The sequence below is a fragment of the Somniosus microcephalus genome, chromosome 6 (genome assembly GCF_052327205.1).
Source record: "Somniosus microcephalus isolate GS21.2 chromosome 6, FLI_Smic_1.0, whole genome shotgun sequence".
NCBI lineage: Eukaryota > Metazoa > Chordata > Chondrichthyes > Squaliformes > Somniosidae > Somniosus > Somniosus microcephalus.
Genome location: NC_140992.1, coordinates 22,431,699 through 22,456,423, shown reverse-complemented (window position 1 = coordinate 22,456,423; position 24,725 = coordinate 22,431,699). Strand labels below are relative to the sequence as shown.

The following is a 24,725-nucleotide window of genomic DNA, read 5'->3' as shown; positions in this document are numbered from 1 at the left end:
AAAGTGGGACACATAGCGCGAGTCTGCAGGTCGGGAAAGAAAACCAACACTAAACGAACTACTAAGGAAAAGTACAAGAAAGTACAAAAGATGACGGACAGTAGTTCAGAAGATCAGAAGAGTGATAATGACTCCGGGAGCAGGAGACTAAGTTGTCTAAAGTTACACAACGTGATCGCAAAGGAGGATCACTGAACCATTTGGGTCACCCTCATGATAGCAGTGTCCCAAGTAAAGATGGAATTGGACACAGGATCAGCCCTAACAGTCATGAATCGACGAGACTATGAGCGGCTATTCTCACACATACCCTTGAAGGACACGTCCATTGTCTTGAAGACATGTACGGGGCAAAAAGTCTACCCCAGAGGAAAAATAAGGGTGCCCGTTAAATACAACGGCAAGGAAACACAGAAAGTGTATCTATATATACTACAAGATGGAGGACCACCATTATTGGGACGTGAATGGATCCGAAAAATACAATTGGATTGGCATTCCATTCAGGCGCTAACTGTGGCTGACAAAAAGGGTGACGATGTCACACCTGGACGATTGTCAAAAATTCTAACTGACGCGAAAGAGGTGTTCCAGCAAGGACTTGGGACTCTAAAAGGCGTAACGGCAATGATAAAAATTGAAGATAACGCAAACCCCAAATTTTTTAAGGCCAGACCAGTACCGTATGCGATCCGCCCAGCCATCGAAGCAGAGCTGGAGAGTCTGGAGCGTTCAGGTGTGCTGTCCAAGGTGGACTGGAGCGAGTGGGCCACACCCATCGTTCCTGTAATGAAGAAATCATTGAGCAGCACGCCTGGGGAGCCAAAGAAGGTTCGCATCTGTGGGGACTTTAAGGTAACTGTGAACCCAGTCCTTCACACAGTACAATATCCACTTCCGCGGATAGAAGATATTTTCGCCTCACTATCTGGAGGGAAACATTTTACAAAGATTGATCTGGCCCAAGCGTATCTACAAATGGAGGTAGAAGAAGCAGCTAGAAAATACCTCACGATAAACACTCACAAAGGTCTTTACCAATACAACCGACTGGTATTCGGGGTAGCATCAGCTCCGGCTATTTGGCAGAGGGCGATGGAACAAGTCCTGCAAGGGATCCCGGGGACCCAGTGTTATTTGGACGACATCCTGGTTACGGGCGAAAATGACAGTGAACACCTTGCCAACCTGGAGCAGGTGCTCACTAGATTACAAGAATATGGGCTACGAGCCAACCGCCCCAAATGCGAGTTTTTCAGGAAACAAATCTCGTATTGTGGCCACGTGATTGATGAAGAGGGGTTACATAAGTCCCCAGACAAGATTGAGGCAGTAGTCAAGGCTCCAGCACCGGAAAATGTGTCGCAACTGAGGTCGTTCCTCGGGTTGGTGAACTACTACCATAAGTTCTTGCCAAATTTGTCTACAATTCTGCACCCACTGAACGCCCTGCTGCAAACTGGAGTAACATGGAAATGGAGTGATGAGTGTAAGCGTGCCTTTCAGAAATGTAAATGCCTAATCACTTCAAAAGAAGTATTGGCTCGCTACAATCCAACACTACCGATTCGGTTGGCATGTGATGCGTCTCCCTACGGCATTGGAGCGGTGCTGTCGCACAAATTTCTTGATGGTTCAGAGAGGCCAATAGCCTTTGCGTCACGCTCGTTAACCTCAGCCGAGCGTAACTACGCCCATATTGACAGGGAGGCCCTCAGCCTGGTGTGGGGGGTGAAGAAGTTCAATCACTATCTGCACGGGCAGAAATTCACCTTACTGACTGATCACCAGCCTCTTGTCTCCATTTTTTACCCAAAGAAGGGCGTTCCGGTGATGACGGCGCAACGGCTGCAAAGATGGTCCCTTTTTCTAGGGGCACATCAATACAAAATAGAGTATATGGGCACGAAACAGCATGGGAGCGCTAATGGGCTGTCGCGCCTGCCGCTGCCTACGGTGGAGGAAGCACCTGCAGTGGACCCTGTTGAGATATTCCATTCGACCATAGTCGAATGTCTACCTGTTACAAACTCAAGTATAGAGAAGGAAACCCGAAATGACCCGACACTCTCTCTGGTCTATGATTTGACGGTGAAGGGATGGCCAGCACATGGCGACTCACTGTTGCCAGCATTCTCGCCAAGGAGAGAACAGCTGTCAGTGTGCCGGGGGACCTTGATGTGTGGATCCCGAGTGGTAATTCCACCCAAGTTGAGAGATAGAGTGCTCAATGAGCTTCATGAGGGTCATCTGGGAGGGGTAAAAATGAAGAGCCTAGCCAGGGCGTTTGTGTGGTGGCCGGGAATCGATAAAGAAATCGAGGAAATGACCAAGAGCTGCACAGGATGCCAGAAAGTCCAAAACGCTCCACCACAGGCCCCGCTACACCCATGGGAGTGGCCCTCATCTCCATGGCAACGGGTACACATTGATTTTGCTCATCCATTTATGGACTCAATGTTTATAATCGCCGTGGATGCACATTCGAAATGGCCAGAGGTCATCAAAATGTCCTCCACCACCACGGAGAAAACTATTGCAGTCCTACGGACCATCTTCGCCAGGACTGGCTTGCCAGAACAGATTTGTTCCGACAATGGACCACAGTTTGTGTCCGAGGATTTCCGGAGGTTTTTGAGGAATAATGGGGTAAAGCATTACACATCCGCCCCATATCATCCAGCCACAAATGGATTGGCTGAGAGGTTTGTTCAAACCTTTAAAAAAGCAATAAAGGCGATGTATAATGACAACATACCACTGCAACACAAGGTGGATAATTTCTTGTTTGCTTACTGGAATGCGACACATGCAATCACCAACCAAGCTCCAGCCATGATGTTCTTTAACCGAAGGTTAAGATGTCGCCTGGATTTGCTCAAACCAAACATAAGACGAGATGTTGAGAATAAGCAATTCCAGCACGTCAATGAGAAGCCAACCAGGAGCTTCAAGATAGGGCAGCCAGTCTTGGCCCGCGACTACCGAACAGAAAAATGGCAGCCAGGAACGATATGCACACGGCAGGGACCACTAATGTACACAGTGGACGTTGGAGAGAGCATCGTGAGACGCCATGCTGACCAGATTCTAGAGTCACAGGAACAAGTCAAACCCATGTCACGATCATATGCACCTGGTGATGAACCCGATGTACAGATTGCGTCTACCTCAGAATCAGTGGTATTGGAAGCTGACGAACCAACCAATAACAATGAGCCAGAATCGACTCCGCCGCAAGAACAGGATACTCGAGAAAGGCGCTATCCAGACAGGATCAGGAAGCCTCCTCAAAGACTGAATTTATAAATGATTACTTTCAGCTGATGTATATAGTACAAAGAAAATTGTAATTGTAATTAGTTATTATTTAATTGTTAAATGAATGTTATGTACTGTTTATCTAAAAGGGGAGGAATTGTAATGTATGTACCTTTAAGAGAGGAACTATCTTTTACAGCCCCTGTATACTGCAGTACCAGTAGTGACCACACCTGTATATAACACCGTGTAGTAATTTGTACAGTTAGTTCCAGCATACCCTCTGTTCAGTAAACACCTGTTATTACCGTTCTCCTGCAGTCCGTGTGTTATTTATACGCGGCCACTACATGGATTTTCAAAAGGTGTTAATAAAGTGCCACATAATAGGCTTGCCAGCAAGGTTGAAGCCCATGGAATAAAAGGGACAGTGGAAGCATGGATACGAAATTGGCTAAGTGACAGGAAACAGAGAGTAGTGGTGAACGGTTGTTTTTCGGAATGGAGGAAGGTATACGGTGGTGTTTCACAGGGGTCGGTTCTAGGACCACTGCTTTTCTTGATATATATTAATGACTTGGATGTGGGTGTACAGGGCGCAATTTCAAAATTTGCAGATGACACAAAATTTGGAAGTATAGTGAACAGTGAGGAGGAGAGTGCTAGACTTCAGGAAGACATAGACAGGCTGGTGAAATGGGCGGACACGTGGCAGATGAAATTTAATGCAGAAAAGTGTTAAGTGACATATTCTGGTGGAAAGAATGAAGAGAGGACATATAAACTAAATGGTACAATCCTAAAGGGTGTGCACGAACAGAGAGAGCTGGAGGTATATATGCACAAATCGTTGAAGGTGGCAGGGCAGGTTGAGAAAGCGGTTAAAAAGGCTTACGGGATCCTGGACTTCATGAATAGAGCTATGGGGGAAAAATTCAGTTGGTTTGCACCTCCTGTTAGTGCCTTAAGAGGGCACTAATGGGACGCAAAGCAACGAGCGCCCGTGCGCACCGATGTTTGTGGCGCTCACAAAATTAACTAGACATTTTGCGGCGGCGCTAAACACTACCGCCACGATCTCCTGTGCCGGCAGATCGTGACGTTAGTCGAGCGTGCAACGCCCCGCTAGCACCTGGGACTGGATATTGAGTGGCGCCCCCTGCCTTACCGCCTGCCGCTAGCAACGACAGGTTGAGGGGAGCGTTATGCTGTCAGGAAGGGACTGGGGGAGCGCTATTTAAAGGTGACCGCTTCCTGCCTTTTTTTGTTGGTGACATTTTTGCACCACGCATTCTGAGAGAGAGAGAGAGAGAGAGAGACTTCTGGAGAGATTCAACGCTGTGTGAAGGAGTTTTGCATACTGAGCAGCACTTTGCAGGTTCATTTTGATTTGCCCTTCCTTGTATCGATTTAGAAGAGACTGTGGGGGCTGCACTCTGAGCTCTTTCCCTGGGCCTCTCCATTGTTCTTTCCAGCAGATTTGATGTACAGGCCTCTCCAGACCGAGATTCAAGGCTGCAATGAGCAGGATGTGGATGGAGAGCAAGATCAACCCTTCCCTTTAAGAACTGACCGGCGCCAGTGTGTCTGTGTTCCATTGCTGACTGACATCATATGAGCTTCGCCAGCGCTCTGAGGTAGCGCCTCGCTCCTCAGCCTTTGCGCCTTAAGAGAGGTGTGTAGCGCCTGATTTAGCGCTCCAATCAACTCCAGGGGTGATGAAAGCCAAGTTTGCAGTTGGAGGTGATAATTAGCGCCAGGCGCTAAACTTTGTGCACGGCCGATAATCGTGCCCCAAACGGGGCGATACTGAATTTTTCCCCCATAGAGTATAAAAGCGAGGAAATTATGATGAACCTGTATAAAACACTGGTTCAGCCCCAACTGGAGTATTGTGTCCAATTCTGGGCACCGCACTTGAGGAAGGCCTTAAAGAGGGTGCAGAAAAGATTTACAAGAATGGTTCCAGGGATGAGGGACTTCAGTTACGTGGATAGACTAGAGAAGCTGGGGTTGTTCTCCTTGGAACAGAGAAGATTGAGAGGAGATTTGATAGGGGTGTTCAAAATCATGAGGGGTCTGGACAGAGTAGATAGAGAGAAACTGTTCCCATTGGCGGAAGGGTCGAGAACCAGAGGACACAGATTTAAGGCGATTGGCAAAAGAACCAATGGCGACGTAAGAAAAAACTTTTTTACGCAGCGAGTGGTTAGGATCTGGAATGCACTGCCTGAGAGGGTGGTGGAGGCAGACTCAATCACGGCTTTCAAAAGGGAATTGGATAAGTATCTGAAGGAAAGAAATTTGCAGCCCTGCATCTACAGTAGGCCCATTTGATCGAAGGGTGACATTCCCGGTTTCCCACCAATAGTTTCTGGAACAACCGCTGACTGAGTTCCCAGGCTGGGGGCACCAAGAGAAACAAGGCGGTCTGGCCGGTCCCCAAAATCCTTCCGACTGGAGATAAGAACATAAGAATTAGGAGCAGGAGTCGGCCATACGGCCCCTCGAGTCTGCTCCGCCATTCAATAAGATCATGGCTGATCTTCGACCTCAACTCCACTTTCCTGCCCAATCCCCATGTCCCTTAATTCCCCTAGAGTCCAAACATCTATCGATCTCAGCCTTGAATATACGCAACGATTCAGCCTCCACAGCCCTTTGGGGTAAGGGATTCCAAAGATTCACAACCCTCTGAGTGAAGAAATTCCTCCTCATCTCAGTTTTAAATGGCCGACCTCTTATCTTGAGACTATGACCCCTAGTTCTAGACACTCCAGCCAGGGGAAACAACCTCTCAGCATCTACCCTGTCAATGCCCCTCAGAATCTTATATGCTTCAATGAGATCACCTCTCATTCTTCTTAAACTCCAGAGAGTATAGGACCAATTTTTTTTTTTGTTCATTGGATGTGGGTGTTGCTGGCAAGGCCAGCATTTATTGCCCATCCCTAATTGCCCTTGAGAAGGTGGTGATGAGCCGCTGCCTTGAACCGCTGCAGTCCGTGTGGTGAAAGTACTCCCACAGTGCTGTTAGGGAGGGAGTTCCAGGATTTTGACACAGCGACGATGAAGGATCGGCGATATACTTCCATGTCAGGATGGTGTGTAACTTGGAGGGGAAATTGGAGGTGGTGGTGTTCCCATGCACCTGCTGCCCTTGTCCTTCTAGGTGGAAGAGGTCGCGGGTTTGGGAGGTGCTGCCGAAGAAGCCTTGGCGAGTTGCTGCAGTGCATCTTGTAGATGGTACACACTGCAGCCACGGTACGCCGGTGGTGGAGGGAGTGAATGTTTAAGGTGGTGGATGGGGAGCCAATCAAACGGGCTGCTTTGTCTTGGATGGTGTCGAGCTTCTTGAGTGTTGTTGGAGCTGCACTCATCCAGGCAAGTGGAGAGTATTCCATCACACTCCTTACTTGTGCCTTGTAGATGGTGGAAAGGCTTTGGGGAGTCAGGAGGTGAGACACTCGCCGCAGAATACCTAGCCTCTGACCTGCTCTTGTTGCCACAGTATTTATGTGGCTGGTCCAGTTAAGTTTCTGGTCAGTGGTGACCCCCAGGATGTTGATGGTGGGGGATTCGCCGATGGTAATGCCGTTGAATGTCATGGGGCGGTGTTTAGACTCTTGCCTGTTGGAGATAGTCATTGCCTGGCACTTGTGTTATTAGGCTACTGTGCCCACATTTTACCACAAATGTCTGCCTGATTATTAAAAAAAGTGTGCTTTTAAAAATAAGAGTTACGTTTTACAAATTTTTGGGTAGCCCATTTTAAAAATAGACTATCTCATCTGGAGGTTGCTGCTCTATATAACAGTGGAAGTTACTTCATACGGAGAGCACTTCTCTCTATACTTACCTGCTCCTGGAAGTGGAGCAGTCCTTAGGCTGTAGTAAAGCTGCCAGCTTTATTCTTTGCTACTGCTGGCCGCAAATATCTTCGACGGAGTTGTTGTTGTGCTGGAAATAGTCTGCCACCTGGTGGTTTATACTCAATATTGCAGGACAATGTAAGCAGAGAAGGGAGGACGAGATTAAAAGAAGATTTTCATTTATCCAGCGTCTTTCATGACCACCGGGCGCCCCAAAGCGCTTTACAGCCAATGAAGTACTTTTTGAAGTGTAGTCACTGTTGCAATGTTGGAAATGCGGCAGCCAATTTGCGCACAGCAAGCTCCCACAAACAACATACGAGATAATGACCATATAATCTGTTTTAGTGATGTTGGTTGAGGGATAAATATTTGGTCAGACACCGGGGATAACTCCTCAGCTCCTCTTCGAAATAGTGCCATGGGATCTTTTACGTCCATCTGAGAGGGCAGACGGGGCCTCAGTTTAACGTCTCATCTGAAATACTCGGATGATATTCATCGCACTTGCCCGCTGGCTCCGTAGGTCCCGAGACTTGCGATCCTGGGCCTCTGCTCTACGAAATGCGCAGAGGCCCAGGTATCCCGGGGTGCAGGCGGTTCGCGAGCGTCCCTGGGATCACGTGGGCCATAGGCAACCAATCAAAGAAGGGAATCCCCCTGCACACTTTTGACAGCTCTCTATGTACAGACCTGTCAAAAGTATGAATGGGGATCACTTAAAAAACAGCTAAACATTAAAAAAAAAATTTAAATCATGTATTTAAAATGAGTTAAAATTACATTAAATTAAATATTTTAAACAAATTAAATTTTTTGAAAAAAATAATTAAAGTTTTTTACGGGGCCAAAATAAACTTACCTTTTTTTAAAGTATTTTTAAATTATAAATGAATGAAAAAAAATTTTTTTTTTTTTCAAACTCTTATGCTGGTAAAAGGAGGCCTTATGCCTGCTTTTACCAGGCGTAAGATTTTTAAAGGTTTTCCGTGGGCGGAGGTTGTGCTGAAAGCAGAACTCTCCCCCCGCGGAGGCCTTTCTCCAGGACAGGCGGATGATCTAACAAGAAGATTCTTGACAGATCGCAAGTGCCGGTTTTCAGCGCATGCGCTTCGCCTGCCTGAAACCAGCACTTGTGAGGCCCCGACAGGCGTGTACGCACCTCCTATGCACCCGTGGGGGTCGCAAAATACGGCCTGATATTTTTCCTTCCTCTCTAGGGGGAGGCCCGGAACGTGGGAACTGACTGCGGGGCAGCGGGCAGGGTGGGGAGGGGGGGGGAGAATTGTTCAAGTGCGCCCTGTGACCTGCATTTCCTTGGCGCAGTGTATCCAAGAATCACTGTGCTGCGTCGCTACCGAACATGTTGATTGGTCAAGCAAAGCAGTATCAGTAAAGAAGTCAAAAATTCCAAGAAATAAATGTTCTGCGCATCAACTTCCAGATCTGCACATATCAGGGAAAACTTATGAATGATGCAGAAAATCAGAACCAGTACATTTTTAAAAATTCTTTCTGGGGATGTGGGCGTCGCTGGCAAGGCCGGCATTTATTGCCCATCCCTTGAGAAGATGATGCTGAGCCGCTGCCTTGAGCCGCTGCAGTCTGAGTGGTGGAAGCACTCCCGCAGTGCAGTTAGGGAGGGAGTCACAGGATCTATGGGAAATGGTGTTAGGGAAATTGATGGGACTGAAGGCCGATAAATCCCCAGGGCCTGATAATCTACATCCTAGGGTACTTAAGGAAGTGGCCCTAGAAATAGTAGATGCATTGCTGGTCATCTTCCAAAATTCTATAGACTCTGGAACAGTTCCCATGGATTGGAGGGTAGCTAATGTAACCCCACTATTTAAAAAAGGTGGTAGAGAGAAAACGGGGAATTACAGACCGGTAAGCCTGACATCGGTAGTGGGGAAAATGCTAGAGTCCATTATAAAAGATGTAATAGCAGAGCTGGAAAGCAGTGACAGGATCGGGCAAAGTCAACATGGATTTACAAAAGGTAAATCATGCTTGACTAATCTACTGGAATTTTTTGAGGATGTAACTGGTAGAATAGATAAGGGAGAACCAGTGGATGTGGTGTATTTAGACTTTCAGAAGGCTTTTGATAAGGTCCCGCATAAGAGATTAGCGTGCAAAGTTAAAGCACATGGGATTGGGGGTAAGATACTGACTTGGATAGAGAACTGGTTGGCAGACAGGAAGCAAAGAGTTGAAATAAATGGGTCTTTTTCCAAGTGGCAGGCAATGACTGGTGGGGTACTGCAGGGATCGGTGCTAGGACCTCAGTTATTCACAATATATATTAATGACCTAGGCGAGGGAACTAGATGTAATATCTCCAAGTTTGCAGACGACACAAAGCTGGGTGGGCGTGTGTGCTGTGAGGAGGATGCAGAGAAACTCCAGTATGATTTGGACAGGTTGGGTGATTGGGCAGATGCAGTATAATGTGGATAAATGCGAGGTTATCCACTTTGGTGGCAAAAACAGGAAGGCAGATAGATTGGGAAAAGGGGAAGTGCAATGAGACCTGGGTGTCCTTGTGCACCAGTCGCTGAAGGTAAGCATGCAGGTGCAGCAGGCGATTAAGAAGGCAAATGGTATGTTGGCTTCCATAGCGAAAGGATTCGAGTACAGGAGCAAGGATGTCTTGGTGAGACCACACCTTGAGTATTGTGTGCAGTTTTGGTTGCCTTATCTGAGGAAGGATGTTCTTGCCATGGAGGGAGTGCAGCGAAGGTTCACCAGACTGATACCTGGGATGGCAGGAATGACATATGAAGAGAGATTGGGTCAATTGGGCTTGTATTCGCTAGAGTTTAGAAGAATGAGAGGGGACCTCATTGAAACATAAAATTCTAACAGGACTAGACAGACTAGATGCAGGAAGGATGTTCCCGATGGCTGGGTAGTCCAGAACCAGGGGTCACAGTCTAAGGATAAGGGGTAAGCCACTTTGGACTGAGATGAGGAGGAATTTCTTCACCCAGAGAGTGGTGAACCTGTGGAATTCTCTACCACAGAAGGCAGTTGAGGCCAATTCATTAAATATATTCAAGAAGGAGTTGGATATATTTCTTAAGGCTAAAGGGATCAAGGGATATGGGGAGAAGGCAGGGACAGGGTACTGAATTTGGATGATCAGCCATGATCTCATTAAATGGCGGAGCAGGCTCGAGGGGCCGAATGGCCTACTCCTGCTCCTATCTTCTATGTTTCTATGTTTCTATCTTGACCCAGCGACGATGAAGGTCATGATCTAGATAGACTTGGTGGACTTTTGACGCGCCGTCCAGGAGTAAAACTGGAAGTTGTGAAGCGGGCGCCCGTTATCGGAACCGTTAGGATTGCCAACCCCTCCAGGATTGCCCTGGAGTCTCCTGGAATTCAAGATTAATCTCCAGGACTCCGGAGAAACCCAGGAGAAAAATCATAGCGGCGTTGTATAAATAAATGTTTTTCTTCAACTTTCTTTGAACACTTTTATTTGTTAATTATAAAAACATTCGAGATTGGAAAAAAAACAGTATGACAGACACTCTAGAATCATCCAATCGGATTTGACTTCCAATTGGTGGGGGAAGACGAGGATGAACATTTTAGGTGATTGGCAGTGGAGATGTGGGGGTGGGGATGTTGGGGGTGGGGATGTTGGGGGTGGGGATGTTGGGGGTGTGGGGGTGGGGATGTTGGGGGTGGGGATGTTGGGGGTGTGGGGGTGGGGATGTTGGGGGTGAGGATGTTGGGGGTGTGGGGGTGGGGATGTTGGGGGTGTGGGGGTGGGGATGTTGGGGTTATGGGGTTGGGGATGTTGGGGGTGTGGGGGCAGGGATGTTGGGGGTGTGGGGGCGGGGATGTTGGGGTGTGGGGATGGGGATGGGGTTGTGGGGGGCGGGGCGGTTGGGGGTGGGGTGGTTGGGGGTGTGAGGGCGGGGATGTTGGGGGTGTGGGGGCAGGGATGTTGGGGGTGTGGGGGCGGGGCGGCTGGGGGTGTGGGGGTGGGGCGGTTGGGGGTGTGGGGGCAGGGCAGTTGGGGGTGTGGGGGCGGGGCGGTTGGGGGGTGTGGGGGCGGGGCGGTTGGGGTGTGGGGCGGGGCGGTTGGGGGTGTGGGGGCGGGGCAGTTGGGGGTGTGGGGGCGGGGTGGTTTGGGGTGTTGGGGCGGGGCAGTTGGGGGTGTGGGGGCGGGGCGGTTGGGGGTGTGGTGGCGGGATGGTTGGGGGGTGTGGGGGCGGGGCGGTTGGGGGGTGTGGGGGCGGGGCAGTTGGGGGTGTGGGGGCGGGGTGGTTGGGGGTGTGGTGGCGGGATGGTTGGGGGTGTGGTGGCGGGATGGTTGGGGGTGTGGGGGCGGGGCGGTTGGGGGGTGTGGGGGCGGGGATGTTGGGGGTGTGGGGGCATGGTGGTTGGGGCTGTGGGGCGGGGCGGTTGGGGTTGTGGGGGTGGGGATGTTGGGGGTGTGGGGGCGGGGTGGTTGGGGGTGTGGTGGCGGGATGGTTGGGGGGTGTGGGGGCGGGGCGGTTGGGGTGTGGGGCGGGGCGGTTGGGGGTGTGGGGGTGGGGCAGTTGGGGGTGTGGGGGCGGGGTGGTTTGGGGTGTGGGGGCGGGGTGGTTTGGGGTGTGGGGGCGGGGTGGTTTGGGGTGTGGGGGCGGGGCAGTTGGGGGTGTGGGGGCGGGGCGGTTGGGGGTGTGGGGGTGGGGCAGTTGGGGGTGTGGGGGCAGGGCGGTTGGGGGGTGTGGGGGCGGGGATGTTGGGGGTGTGGGGGCATGGTGGTTGGGGCTGTGGGGCGGGGCAGTTGGGGTTGTGGGGGTGGGGATGTTGGGGGTGTGGGGGCAGGGATGTTGGGGGTGTGGGGGCGGGGTGGTTGGGGGTGTGGTGGCTGGATGGTTGGGGGTGTGGGGGTGGGGCGGTTGGGGGTGTGGGGGCAGGGATGTTGGGGGTGTAGGGGCCGGGTGGTTGGGGGTGTGGGGGTGGGGTGGTTGGGGGTGTGGGGGTGGGGTGGTTGGGGGTGTGGGGGCGGGGATGTTGGGGGGTGGTGGCGGGGCGTTTGGGGGTGTGGGGGTGGGATGGTTGGGGGCGTGGGGGTGGGGATGTTGGGGGTGTGGGGGCGGGGATGTTGGGGGTGTGGGGGCAGGGTTGTTTTGGGTGTGGGGGCGGGGATTTTGGGGGTGTGGGGGCGGGGCGGTTTGGGGTGTGGGGGCGGGGCGGTTGGGGGTGTGGGTGTGTGGGTGTGGGGCGGTTGGGGTGTCGGGCGGGGCGGTTGGGGGTGTGGGGGCGGGGCGGTTGGGGGTGTGGGGGTGGGGTGGTTGGGGGTGTGGGGGCGGGGATGTTGGGGGTGTGGGGGCAGGGTTGTTGGGGGTGTGGGGGCAGGGTTGTTGGGGGTGTAGGGGCCGGGTGGTTGGGGGTGTTGGGGCGGGGCGGTTGGGGGGGTGGGTGTGTGGGGGCGGGGATTTTGGGGGTGTAGGGGTGGGGATGTTGGGGGTGTGGGGGCGGGGCGGTTGGGGGTGTTGGGGCGGGGCGGTTGGGGGTGTTGGGGCGGGGTGGTTGGGGGTGTGGGGGGCGGGGCGGTTGGTGGTGTGGGGGCAGGGTTGTTGGGTGTGTGGGGGCGGAGATGTTGGGGGTGTGGGGGGCGGGGCGGTTGGGGGTGTGGGGGCGGGGCGGTTGGGGGTGTGGGGGCGGGGCGGTTGGGGGTGTGGGGGCGGGGCGGTTGGGGGTGTGGGGGCGGGGCGGTTGGGGGTGTGGGGGCGGGGCGGTTGGGTGTGTGGGGGTGAGGCGGTTGGGTGCAGGAAGTCACATGATGAAACCACCAGGATTACGTCCAACCAGAGTTGGCGACCCTCGGGACCGCCCAATGATCCGTTCGATTGAAATCAATGGAAATGGGAAAGCGGGAGTTTCTGTACCGGGCAGCCGATCCACAAAGCCTGTTTTATGCCCTGGGGACAAGTAGAAACTCTACCCCACGGACTCCGATGGTCACTCACTCATAGTAACTGGTTTCCTGCGGCTTTGCTCACAGAGAATCTGGGGTTTGGAGGACAGTTGTAACCTTTGCCTGTCCCTTCCTCTGTGGGGAAGGGATCTAAATCGGACCTGATCGCTGTTGGGAATTTCTGCAAATGGGGAGCTGCTTTTCTCCAGGCCTCGTTAACTCAGGGAGAACAAATAGCAGAAGATGTTTAGCTTTCATTCTCTTTTTAATACTTTTTAACATTATTATTCAATTGTGATTGGTTTGTATTTTCTACAAAGAGTGACTTATTTGAACTGGTTTTAGGGCTATACTCACAATGCCAGATTAAGTGAAAGAAGGAATAACGTTATTAAGGTTTAAAAACAACTTTCTATGAAGCAGTTCAGCCTCTGCTTACAAAACTCCATCTTCAGACCGCTTGCTGGAGCTATCTGAATCAAACTGGGTGCCTAATTGAAAGATTGTGATAACTCGATGATTAAGGGAATGTCTTTAAATGATACAGTTAAACCAATATGAAACAATGATACTTAGCAAAGTACAGGAAGCTCTATAAGTGATCATAGTATATGATCACATTTGTTTATAGTCATCAGTGCTATGACTCACATTTCAACAGATTAAGTCAATATTTCACGTCAGTAGACAAAACACTCACTGAGGGCTAGAAATTCGGCTCCTTTGCACTTGCTGTTAGCGCCTCCAGGGGGTGCTAACGGGGCACAAAAAGGTTATCGCCCGTGGGGCGAGAAAAGCGTCTCCCAAGAAATTCGGCGGGACGTTGCTGAGGCGTTACCCGATAGCGCCGCACCTCCGCCGGTAGCGCTCCTGGCCGCTGCATCGCGATGATGTCATCGCCGTGCGCCGCAACCCCTTAGCGCCAATTACTGCCCCGCGGCAGAAATTCGGCTGTGCCCCGCGAGGCTGCCACGGGCGATGTCAGCGTTAGCCTCGCGGGTTGCGAACCAGGCCGACCTCAGCTCGCAGGGTGCTATTTTAAGGGAAGGTGTGGCCGCAACCCGCGTCGCCATCTTCCTTTTTTGACCGACCTCCAGGTCGGCGCTCCGTGGTGAGCCGTGGCATGGTCCTGGCCACCATCGCATAGCCTGGCACCGCATCGCCCTGGTGACCTACTGTGGGCCATCGGAGGCCCTGCAGAGTGCGCAATGGCCCTCCCCTTTAACTGAAGGGGAGGGGTATTAAAACGCGGCAGCGCACCGACATCGCCTCGGTTACTGCCCCTCCAGGAAGTGGAGCGCCCGACATTGCATTCCACTTCCTGTGCGGGGCGGTAAGCCAAATTTAGCGGCCGGGGCAGTACTTCCGCGCCAGGCGCTAAAGGTCCGGCCTTAACTCGGTTACCGCCCCCAAACGGGGCATAACCAAACTTCGCGCCGTCAATGTGCATACCATACTGGTGCATGATCATCATCAAACAGACAAGCCCGGTCCAATATTGATATTCCATGGCGATGGCAAAATACTGCGGATGCTGGAAATCCGAAATAACAACAGAAAATGCTGGAAAAACTCAGCAGGCCAGGCAACATCCGTGGAGAGTCTTGACAAAGGGTTTGACCCGAAACGTTGACTCTATTTTCTTTCCACGGATGTTGCCTGGCCTGCTGAGTTTTTCCAGCATTTTCTGTTGTTATTTTTGATATTCTATGGCAACGGTTCTCACTCTATCGTAGTACTGACGGACTGTTTGCGTTTCCAACATTGCCGAATAAAACGCGCACAGAATTACATAAAAATTACAGCACAGAAACAGGCCATTCAGCCCCACTGGTCTATGCCGATGTTTATGCTCCACATGAGCCTCCTCCCATCCTGATAAATTCGAAGCTGCCATCTGCATGAATATATTAACGGAAGCAACATCTTCTGATGATGCAACACTCCTTCGGTACTGCACTGAAGTGTCAACAACAACAATGTGCATTTATATAGTGCCTTAATGTAGTAAATCGTCCCAAGGTGCTTCACAGGTTGTGCTTCAGACAAAATCCAGTTGACACCAAACCATATAGGGAGATATTAGGACAGAGCTTGGTCAAGGAAGTAGGCTTTAAGGAGCAAGAAGAAAAGGATGTCAAAAGGGTGTAAGGATAAACCCAGCAACGCCAGGCCAGAAAGTTTAACCTCGGTAGTGGGGAAGCTTTTAGAAACGATAATCTGGGACAAAATTAACAGTCACTTGGACAAGTGTGGATTAATTAAGGGGAGCCAGCACAGATATGTTAAAGGCAAATCGTGTTTAACTAACTTGATCGAGTTTTTTGATGAGGTAACAGAGAGGGTTGATGAGGGCCATGCGGTTGACGTAGTGAACATGAACTTCCAAAAGACGTTTGATAAAGTGCCACAGAATAGGCTTGCCAGCAAAGTTGAAGACCATGGAATAAAAGGGACAGTGGCAGCATGAATATGAAATTGGTTAAGTGACAGGAAACAGAGAGTAGTGGTGAACGGTTGTTTTTCGGACTGGAGGAAGGTATACAGTGGTGTTCCCCAGGGGTCGGTTCTGGGACCACTGCTTTTCTTGATATACATTAATGACTTAGACTTGGGTGTACAGGGCACAATTTCAAAATTTGCAGATGACACAAAACTTGGAAGTATAGTGAACAGTGAGAAGGATAGTGATAGACTTCAAGAGGACATAGACAGGCTGGTGGAACGTGGCAGCTGAAATTTAACACAGTAAAGTGCGAACTGATACATTTTGGTAGGAAGAACAAGGAGAGGCAATATAAACTAAAGGGTACAATTCTAAAGGGGGTGAATGACCAGAGAGACCTGGGGTATATGTGCACAAATCATAGAAGATGGCAGGGCAGGTTGAGAAAGCAGTTAAAAAAGCTTACAGGATCCTGGGCTTCATAAATAGAGGCATAGAGTACAAAAGCAAGGAAGTTATGATGAACCTTAATAAAACACAGGTCCAGCCTCAACTGGAGTATTGTGTCCAATTCTGGGCACCGCACTTTAGGTAGGATGTGAAGGCCTTAGAGAGGGTGCAGAAAAGATTTACAAGAATGATTCCAGGGATGAGGGACTTCAGTTACGTGGATAGACTGGAGAAGTTGGGGTTGTTCTCCTTAGAGCAGAGAAGGTTGAGAGGAGATTTGATAGAAGTGTTCAAAATCACGAGGGGTCTAGAGAGAGTAGATAGAGAGAAACTGTTCCCATTGGCGGAAGGGTCAAGGACCAGGGGACACAGATTTAAGGTGATTGGCAGAAGAACCAAAGGCGACATGAGGAAAAACTTTTTTATGCAGCGAGTGGTTAGGATCTGGAATGCGCTGCCTGAAAGGGTGGTGGAGGCAGATTCAATCGTGGCGTTCAAAAGGGAATTGGATAAGTACCAGAAGGAACTTTTTTTTCAGAGCTACGGGGAAAGGGCGGGGGAGTGGGACTAACTGAAGTGCTCTTGCAGAGAGCCGGCACGGGCTCGACGGGCTGAATGGCCTCCTTCTGTGCTGTAACCATTCTATGATTCTATGTTAAAGGAGTATTGTGTGCAGTTTTGGTCGCCTTATCTGAGGAAGGATGTTCTTGCCATGGAGGGAGTTCAGCGAAGATTCACCAGGCTGATACCTGGGATGGCAGGAATGACGTATGAGGAGAGATTGGGTCGATTGGGCTTGTACTCGCTGGAGTTTAGAAGAATGAGAGGGGATCTCATTGAAACTTATAAAATTCTGACAGGACTGGACAGACTAGATGCAGGAAGGATGTTCCCGATGGTCGGGGAGTCCAGAACCAGGGGTCACAGTCTAAGGATAAGGGGTAAGCCATTTAGGACAGAAATGAGGAGGAATTTCTTCACCCAGAGAGTGGTGAACCTGTGGAATTCTCTACCACAGAAGGCAGTTGAGGCCAATACATTAAATATATTCAAGAAGGAGTTGGATATATTTCTTAAGGCTAAAGGGATCAAGGGGTATGGGGAGAAGGCAGGGACAGGGTACTGAATTTGGATGATCAGCCATGATCGCATTGAATGGCGGAGCAGGCTCGAGGGGCCGAATGGCCTACTCCTGCTCCTATCTTCTATGTTTCTATGTTTCTATGAGGAGGGAGAGGTGGTGAGGGCGAAAGGTTTAGGGATGGAATTCCAGAGCTTGGGGCCTATGTACATAAATGTGTGGCTGCCAATGGTGGAGCAATTCAAATCGGGGATGCACAAGAGACCCGAATTAGAACAGTATCCCCCTCCACACTTCCAGCAGCAGTAACCTTAACAGGAGTTGTATTATCACGGCCCGCATAGCAAATGAGGAGCCTGGGAGGAAATTGCAGGGGGTTAGTGGTAGAATGATGTCGGTGGATAGTATTCCTGCTCCTCCGCTCAATGGGAGGGAATTCCAGCCCCATGTTTCTCTGAAATAAATCTTTCCATACTTGTGACACAATACAAAAAATGATAAGAGGATTCTAAGGGAGCCACAGATCTTTATCATTAGCAATCTTTCTCCTCCCTGTATCCTCAATCTCTTGAAATCATGACTCGTTGCACCACCCTCTACTCTAACTCATTCTATCCAAGGACTTCAGAAATGTTGTAGAAGCTGCTCAGTTAATAGCTTGAATGATGCAGCTAATTCTTTCAAATAAGTTCAATTAATATTGGGAAAACAGTGCAGACAAAACTGAAATTGGACTATCGAGAATAATGAACAACCAAAATAACAAACAAAAGGGTTTTGACCTCTCTAATCTTGTGCGCTAGTCTAGTCTTCGGATACTTGGATGCTTCCCTGGAAATCCTTTTGGTAGAAGTCAGGGCTAAAAGAACAAGATTGTTGGGAATTGAGGTCAGGACACCCCAGGCTGTCTGCAAAGGAGCTGGTCGAAACAGTCAGCGCTACCTCCAGCACCCCGGGAACTGCCACACAGTATAGAAAGAAGTTTAATGAGCTCACAAGGGTAGCTAAGGTAAGGTTAGGCACTCTTGCCACTCCTTTACCACTTAGACAGCCTTCCCTCACTTCCTTACCTCTCGTACTATTTCTCTGTCAGTATCTGGGTGTCAGAGGATCGCAATTCTTCAAAGAACAATCTCTGAAAACACTTAAGCACCTACTTTACTCAATGCCACTCTGCCAACTCACATTGCTGTCTACAAGCGCTACAGCTAGTCTTCAAGGACGCTTGACTTAAAGCCCTCCATATCTCATCATCATGGGTTGTATGCAGTTGTATGGGGGAAAGTGTCAATGCCACTCATGCCCTTACCATTGTCTTCTCTTCCTCTAAAGTAAAAGATGGCCTACAGCCAGCGCCAAAGATATACAACCGGAGAAGGAACAGCAGTGCTCGAAAAGGAGACGCTGCAAATCACGGGCAGGCAGGACAACCTGTGGCAGAGATAAAGTTGGCGATGAGGTGGCAAGAGAAGGTTGGTAAAATCTGGGAAATGCTCATCACCTTCCTTACTCAAACCCACTCTGGCAACTCACATTGTTGCCACAAGGCCAACAAGGATATTCAAACAAATACCTGCACTCATATGGGGGAAGAATATTGATGCCACTCGCATGTCCTTAACATTGTCTTGTCTCCCTCCAAAGGAAATGATGGCCCACAACTAGTGCCAAAGAAATACAACCAGGGTAGGAACAGCAGTGCTGAAACCCCTGAGAGACCATGGAAAGGAGGCGCTGGTTAGTGTGGGCAGACAGGGCAACCTATGGCAGATGGTAAGGTTGGAGGAGAGGAGGGCAACAGAAAGTTGGTAAAAGTGGAGAACCTACCTCTCTCTCAACTTTATTTGACTCAGGTAGCACCTCGTAGGAGTAGTAGATTAGGAATCAGTAAGTTAACTGCCACAAAGGGTAGACAAAGGGTTCGAAGAATTTGTAGTGATTAGAATTTTTGGCACCTTTTGGAGAATATGTTGTTCTGTGAAGTAAACACGGCTTGCGTACAAGGGGCTCTGAGTTAATTTCTAAGCATGCTTTCATCTTTTGGAGGCTGGGATGTTGGCAGGGGAAATGTTGACTTCTGTTTTATGAAAGAACTTGGCAGAAGTCTTTGGCAGTGCAGAACTTTGTGAGGGTGTGGCAGGTGAACAGGCAGGTGTGAGATGATTTATTTTTGGCGAATGAACCAATCTTGTTTGAAAGCACTGGGCTAACAATTGCATCCTTCCTTTCTCTGGCTCGTGGCTGTCCTGTCCCACATCCTGTGCACCCTCCTCATCCCGTGGGGAGAGAGGCCATTCCACCCCCTCTTCATCATCATCATCCCCGTCAGCTTTCGGAAGCTGCAAACTTTTCTTTATTGCAATATTTGTAGAGCGCAGCAAGTTACAATGATTCTTGAGGCTTTTGCTGGATTATATTGCAGGGCTCCACCAGATTTATCTAGGCACCTAAGAAAAACTTGAGAACTCTTATAGTTTGCTGCATGACCTTTATGCAGTGGGATGGGCCTCATTGTATCTGTTATCCCTTTCTGTCCGTCGAAGCCTGGAGTCATCAGTCAGGACTGCACAAGATTGCCCTGATCTCCAATCAACCATCCAGATTCATGGCTATGTGTCACGAGGACTGGCATAGTGGATTGCCGCATGATGGAACTGTTTTGGCAGCTTCCTGGGTATCTGACATTGAAGTGTAGGATAAGGTGCTTGGCATTGCACACCAGCTGGACATTGATAGAATGAAAGCCTTTCCTATTAGGAACATAGGAACAGCAGTAGGCCATTCTGCCCCTCGAGCATTTTCTGCCACTAAGTCAGATCGTGGCTGATCTGTACCTCAATTCCATTTGCCCACCTTTGATCCATATCCCTTGATACCCTTACCTAACAAAACTCTATCGATCTTGAAATTTTCAGTTGAAATCCATAAAACTGAGTAGGTTGTCATAATGGGCTTTGAGTGCCACGTACATTCCATCAATCGCTCCTTGCATCTGTGGGCACACTGCAAGCCTGTAGAAGTGGATAGCTCTCACTCACTTTGTGTGTATGCTTCCATTGGGAAGGATTATGAATTGCCCCAACTCTCCTGATAGAACATCAGTGAGCTTCTTGATGCAGTGCTAAGCAACTGCTGGACTAAGTTGGAAGAATTTCCACCAGCAAAATGTTAAAGGCTGGCGGCAGTGAAAATGGCTCAAAATTGGCTTAGTGAAATGTATGCCATTAGCTCAGGAACATTTATTAACACCTACTGGGCTGACAATGGATCCTACAGGATCGTTGCCAAGGTGGGTAGTATGTCTTCATTTATGCCAGGACTAGAACCTCAGATGTCCACTACAGACATGGGCATACGTTATTTCATTCTTTATCTTCCCTTGCCGAATGAGACGCTAAGCCGAGACACCTTCTACCCTGATACGATAGCAAAATACTGCTGATGCTGGAAATCCGAAATAACAACAGAAAACGCTGGAAAAACTCAGCAGGCCAGGCAACATCCGTGGAGAGAGAAACAGAGTTAACGTTTCAGGTCGAAGACCCTTCGTCAGAACTGGAAAAAAGCAGGAAAGGGGATAGGTTTTAAGCAAGTGGGGGCTGGGAAAAGGTGGAGGGGATGAAAGAACAAAAGGGAAGGTCAGTGATAGGATAGAAAGCAGGAGAGATTGAGAGACATTGAGAGACATTAAGAGATATTCAAGGAACAAAGGATGGCTCTAGATGAAGTGTGAATGGCCCTGGCAGAATGAAGGACAGCTGCCATATGGGAGGAAAGAAAAAAGCCCAGACGAAAGCGTGGATTAAAAAAAAGAGAAAATATATATATATATGATAGGGGCCGAGGTTATGATCTGAAATTGTTGAACTCTATGTTGAGTCCAGAGGGCTGTAGAGTGCTTAATCAAAAGATGAGGTGCTGTTCCTTGAGCTTCTACCCTCTCAGGTGGATATACAAGATCCCATGGCACTATTTCGAAGAAGAGCAGGGGAGTTCTCCCCGGTGTCCTGGCCCCAATATTTATCCCTCAAACCAACATCACTAAAAACAGATTATCTGATCATTATCACATTGCTGTTTGTGGGACCTTGCTGTGCGCAAATTGGCTGCTGCCTTTCCTACACTGCAGCAGTGACTTCAAAAAAAAAACTTAATTGGCTGTAAAGCGCTTTGGGATGTCCTGAGGCCATGAAAGGCGTTACGTAAATGCGAGTCTTTCTTTCTTGTCGGTATTTTTCTGGTTCCCTCACAGTCCAGAAGCTCTCCCCTTGAGGCCAAATCACCTGCTCAGGATCCCAGCACAGCTTCCCACAAATAGGTGCCAGAACTCTCAGGAGAAAATAATTGGTCAATGATGTTGTCCTGGAATCTCGGCAGCCGTTTTAAAGGCTCAGCCACTGTAATTTAAACATCTGCAGGTGGTTAAAAGAAAAAGAAGAAAAAAATGCTGCCGAAACGCTGGAAAGCAGAAATAAAAACAGATGCTGGAAGTACGCAGCCGGTCTGGCAGCATCTGTAAAGAGAAAAGACAGATTAGGACATTTTGGGAGCGTAACCTTCAGCAGAACTGAATATTTCTAGCATCAACAACAACAACTTGCTTTTATACAGTACCTTTAACATAGTAAAACGACCCCCAAAAAATGACACCGAGCCAAAGAAGGAGACATCAATATAAGATACAGGAAACTTTCTGGTATCCGGCACGGACGGGACCGACGTGGTGCCGGTTCATCAACAATTCCGGATAACTGAACGCTATAGTAAAAGATACGGAGCTCAGAGCTCCGTATAAAGCAACAAACCCTGTTGCTTCAGCAGCTTCAAAACAATCGGCACAAGTTGCAAGCGTCTCTGTAGCTTAGCAACAGCTTCAGCTACACCCTTGCACAGCAACAAATGGAGTAAAAAAAGTAATAAAAGTAAAAAAATTAATCTGAACCGACTCCTGAATTTTGTCGGTGGATAGAGCATTCTGGTTATTTAGGGGCCGGTTAATCGAAAGTTTCCTGTAGTCAAATCCAATAGGGAATTCAGAAGAAACTTCTTTACCCAGAGAGTGATGAGAATGTGGAACTCGCTACCACAGGGAGTGGTTGAAGTGAAAACTAAAGATGCACTTAAGGGGAGGCTAGACAAGCATGTGAGGGAGAAGGGAATAGAGGGTTATGCTGATAGATTTAGACGAGGAAAGACGGGAGGAGGCTCGAGTGGAGCATAAACGCCGGCATGGACTGGTTGGGCCGAATGGCCTGTTTCTGTGCCGTATATCCTATGTAGTCCTACATTAGGACAGGTGACCAAAAGTTTGGTCAAAGTGAAAGGTTTTAAGGGGCAGCTTAAAGGAGGGGAGAGAGGTGGGAGCGCGGAGAGGTCTAGGGAGAAAATTGCGGAGCTTAGGGCCTAGACAGCTGAAGGCACGGCCGCCAATGGTGTGGCGAAGGGCGTAGGGGATGCACAAGAGGCCAGAATTGGAGGCACGCAGAGTTCGCGGAGGATTGTAGGACTGGAAGAGGTTACAGAAATAGGGCTGTTTTTATTTTGGAGATTACCATCCCCCTTGCCAGTGATGCTCATAAAATGCCAGAATTCACATAAAAGATACACTGCAGCCACCATATACCTCAGTTATGTCCCAATGTTAGCTCCTGAAGTGTACAATACACAGCAGGCAAAAACTACTCAATAAGATTTGTTCACACTGTACCAGAACGGTATCTAAACGCCAGGCAGAGTGGTGTTGGCGATAGTAGTCGGTATTTATTTGGCTATCATTTACTTTGACACCGCCACTACAAATAACATTCAATGGTGCTGCACCACAGAAAATCCGGCCCCATATCTATTAACTTTTGTTTCATGTGAGTGAAGGGGCCAGAAATATCTCACTCAGGCAAACAGGGGCTGGGTAATTAACAGGAAACGGAACAGAAGGCTGCCTTCTCCTGTTAAGCTAGAACTGAAATAGTCCGAAAACTGTTACAGGTTAAAAATATTTCTCCCATAGCGCAACACCAAAAATAGTTTCAAAATGTATGTACTAGACTGTAGAAAGAAAAAGGGAGAACAATATATATCACATCAAAATTTTTCTTTAATAACTTTCAGACCATATTGAGATACAGAAAAGAATCTATGATTAATCATTAGGAAATACAGGTGATCACTTTTTCAGAGCGTTATGGTGCATTGAGAACCATTTATAAGTGAACTATTAAGTTAAGCCATTTTTCCACACTGTGTTTGGCAGCTTAGTCCTAAATAAGTACAAATTGTTTGGAGCGTGACATTTATTCAGCTGTTTTCCATTACAGTCTTTCGCACATTCACATGAATAATGTACCAAAAGCCCTTGAGATAACTGGACCTTTGAACGTTGCCCGAGGAACCTTCCTGCATTTATCGCCAACAGTGTGGCGCATTTGTGTGAAGCCTTCGCATTGTTGATGTGAAGAACTTTCCAGATAAGGTAACTGGCAGCAAGACCTCTGAGGGGACTTGTTTCAGGCAGACCTAAAGCACGTTAATCATGCCAAGCCCCATAAAGGGCACCGTCCATCACTTTCACAAGAGGTCAAAGAGTACTCCGAGGGTGTGCGGAGGATGGGGGGTTGAGGCCCCATGTACACTGGTTATATAAAATCCACTTTCTCTTTTAAACAGTGCAGCCCAGAAATGACACTGTTAGATATTAGTGCACAGGCATTTAACACATTCATATGAAATGAGTTTGCTTTTTAATGGTCTTTGGCAACAGCGCGAAACAGGCGATGGCGAATCGGCGGCCTGTTTTACAACACGTCCTATTTTCATTTCCCATTGAAGTCAACACATCCAACCCTGTTATGAGTGAAGTGAAGGCAAATACGTTGGGTGATGTATCTCTGTTATTAAAAAGAGAACATTTGCAGGGCTACGGAGAAGGAACAGGGGAGTGGGACTAATTGGAAACCTCTTTCAAAGAGCCGGCACAGGCACGATGGGCCAAATGGCCTCCTTCTGTGCTGTATGATTCTATGATTTGAAGATCATTCCAGTACATTCAACCCGCCATTTCATTGGAAGCTGTGTGAGAATGGATGGAAACATGGGGGAATGCATCTCCATCCCATTTTCCTCCTCCACCCATCCCACTTCTGCCAAGAAACCAATAGAGGAAGCATGGAAGCTCCTGACGATTGTAATTAATTTTCTTGCCACGGAAGTTATATCATTTTTCACGAATACATGCACTTCTTTTATTCTCGTGTCATTGGGGGTTAATTTTCAACTTCACAGCCTGGGTGTCAATGTGGAGGAGTAAATTGACGCCCCAATCTAGAACTCGTCTGATTTTCAACCCATTGATTTCAATGGAAATAAAAATTGGACAGTTTCTATAATGGGCGGGCGAGTCTTGTGCTCGGTCAACTAGCTGATGGTTTCCTGATCAATTGCTGCAATCTATTTTCTCGTCCTTCTGGCTACAACACTCTGTGATCACTCACAAAGACCATGTGGGTGCGATTACATCATTTTTCCTCTTCCATCCCGCCATCTCTTAGAAGAAAAGTTTCTTTAACTTCTCATCTCTGCTCCTCGCCTGAAGGTTCTGGTTCTTTTCTGGGGTATGCTTCCAGGGGCAACCAACTTCAGTTTGACTTATAGCAGGTCTGTGTAACCAATTGTACAGCCATTGATTCT

The 24,725-nt window shown here is 48.8% G+C and overlaps 1 protein-coding gene across 1 annotated transcript in view; it reads left to right on the top strand.

Moving 5' to 3' along the window:
- The window catches only part of agtr1a (angiotensin II receptor, type 1a), an 80,663-nt gene that overhangs the window by 45,974 nt on the left and 9,964 nt on the right, over window positions 1–24,725 (top strand). The window contains exons 2-3 of the mRNA XM_085989848.1: window positions 18,375–18,514; window positions 23,357–23,511. The gene's annotated coding sequence lies outside the window, so the exon portion shown is untranslated. The remainder of the gene's footprint in view (window positions 1–18,374; window positions 18,515–23,356; window positions 23,512–24,725) is intronic.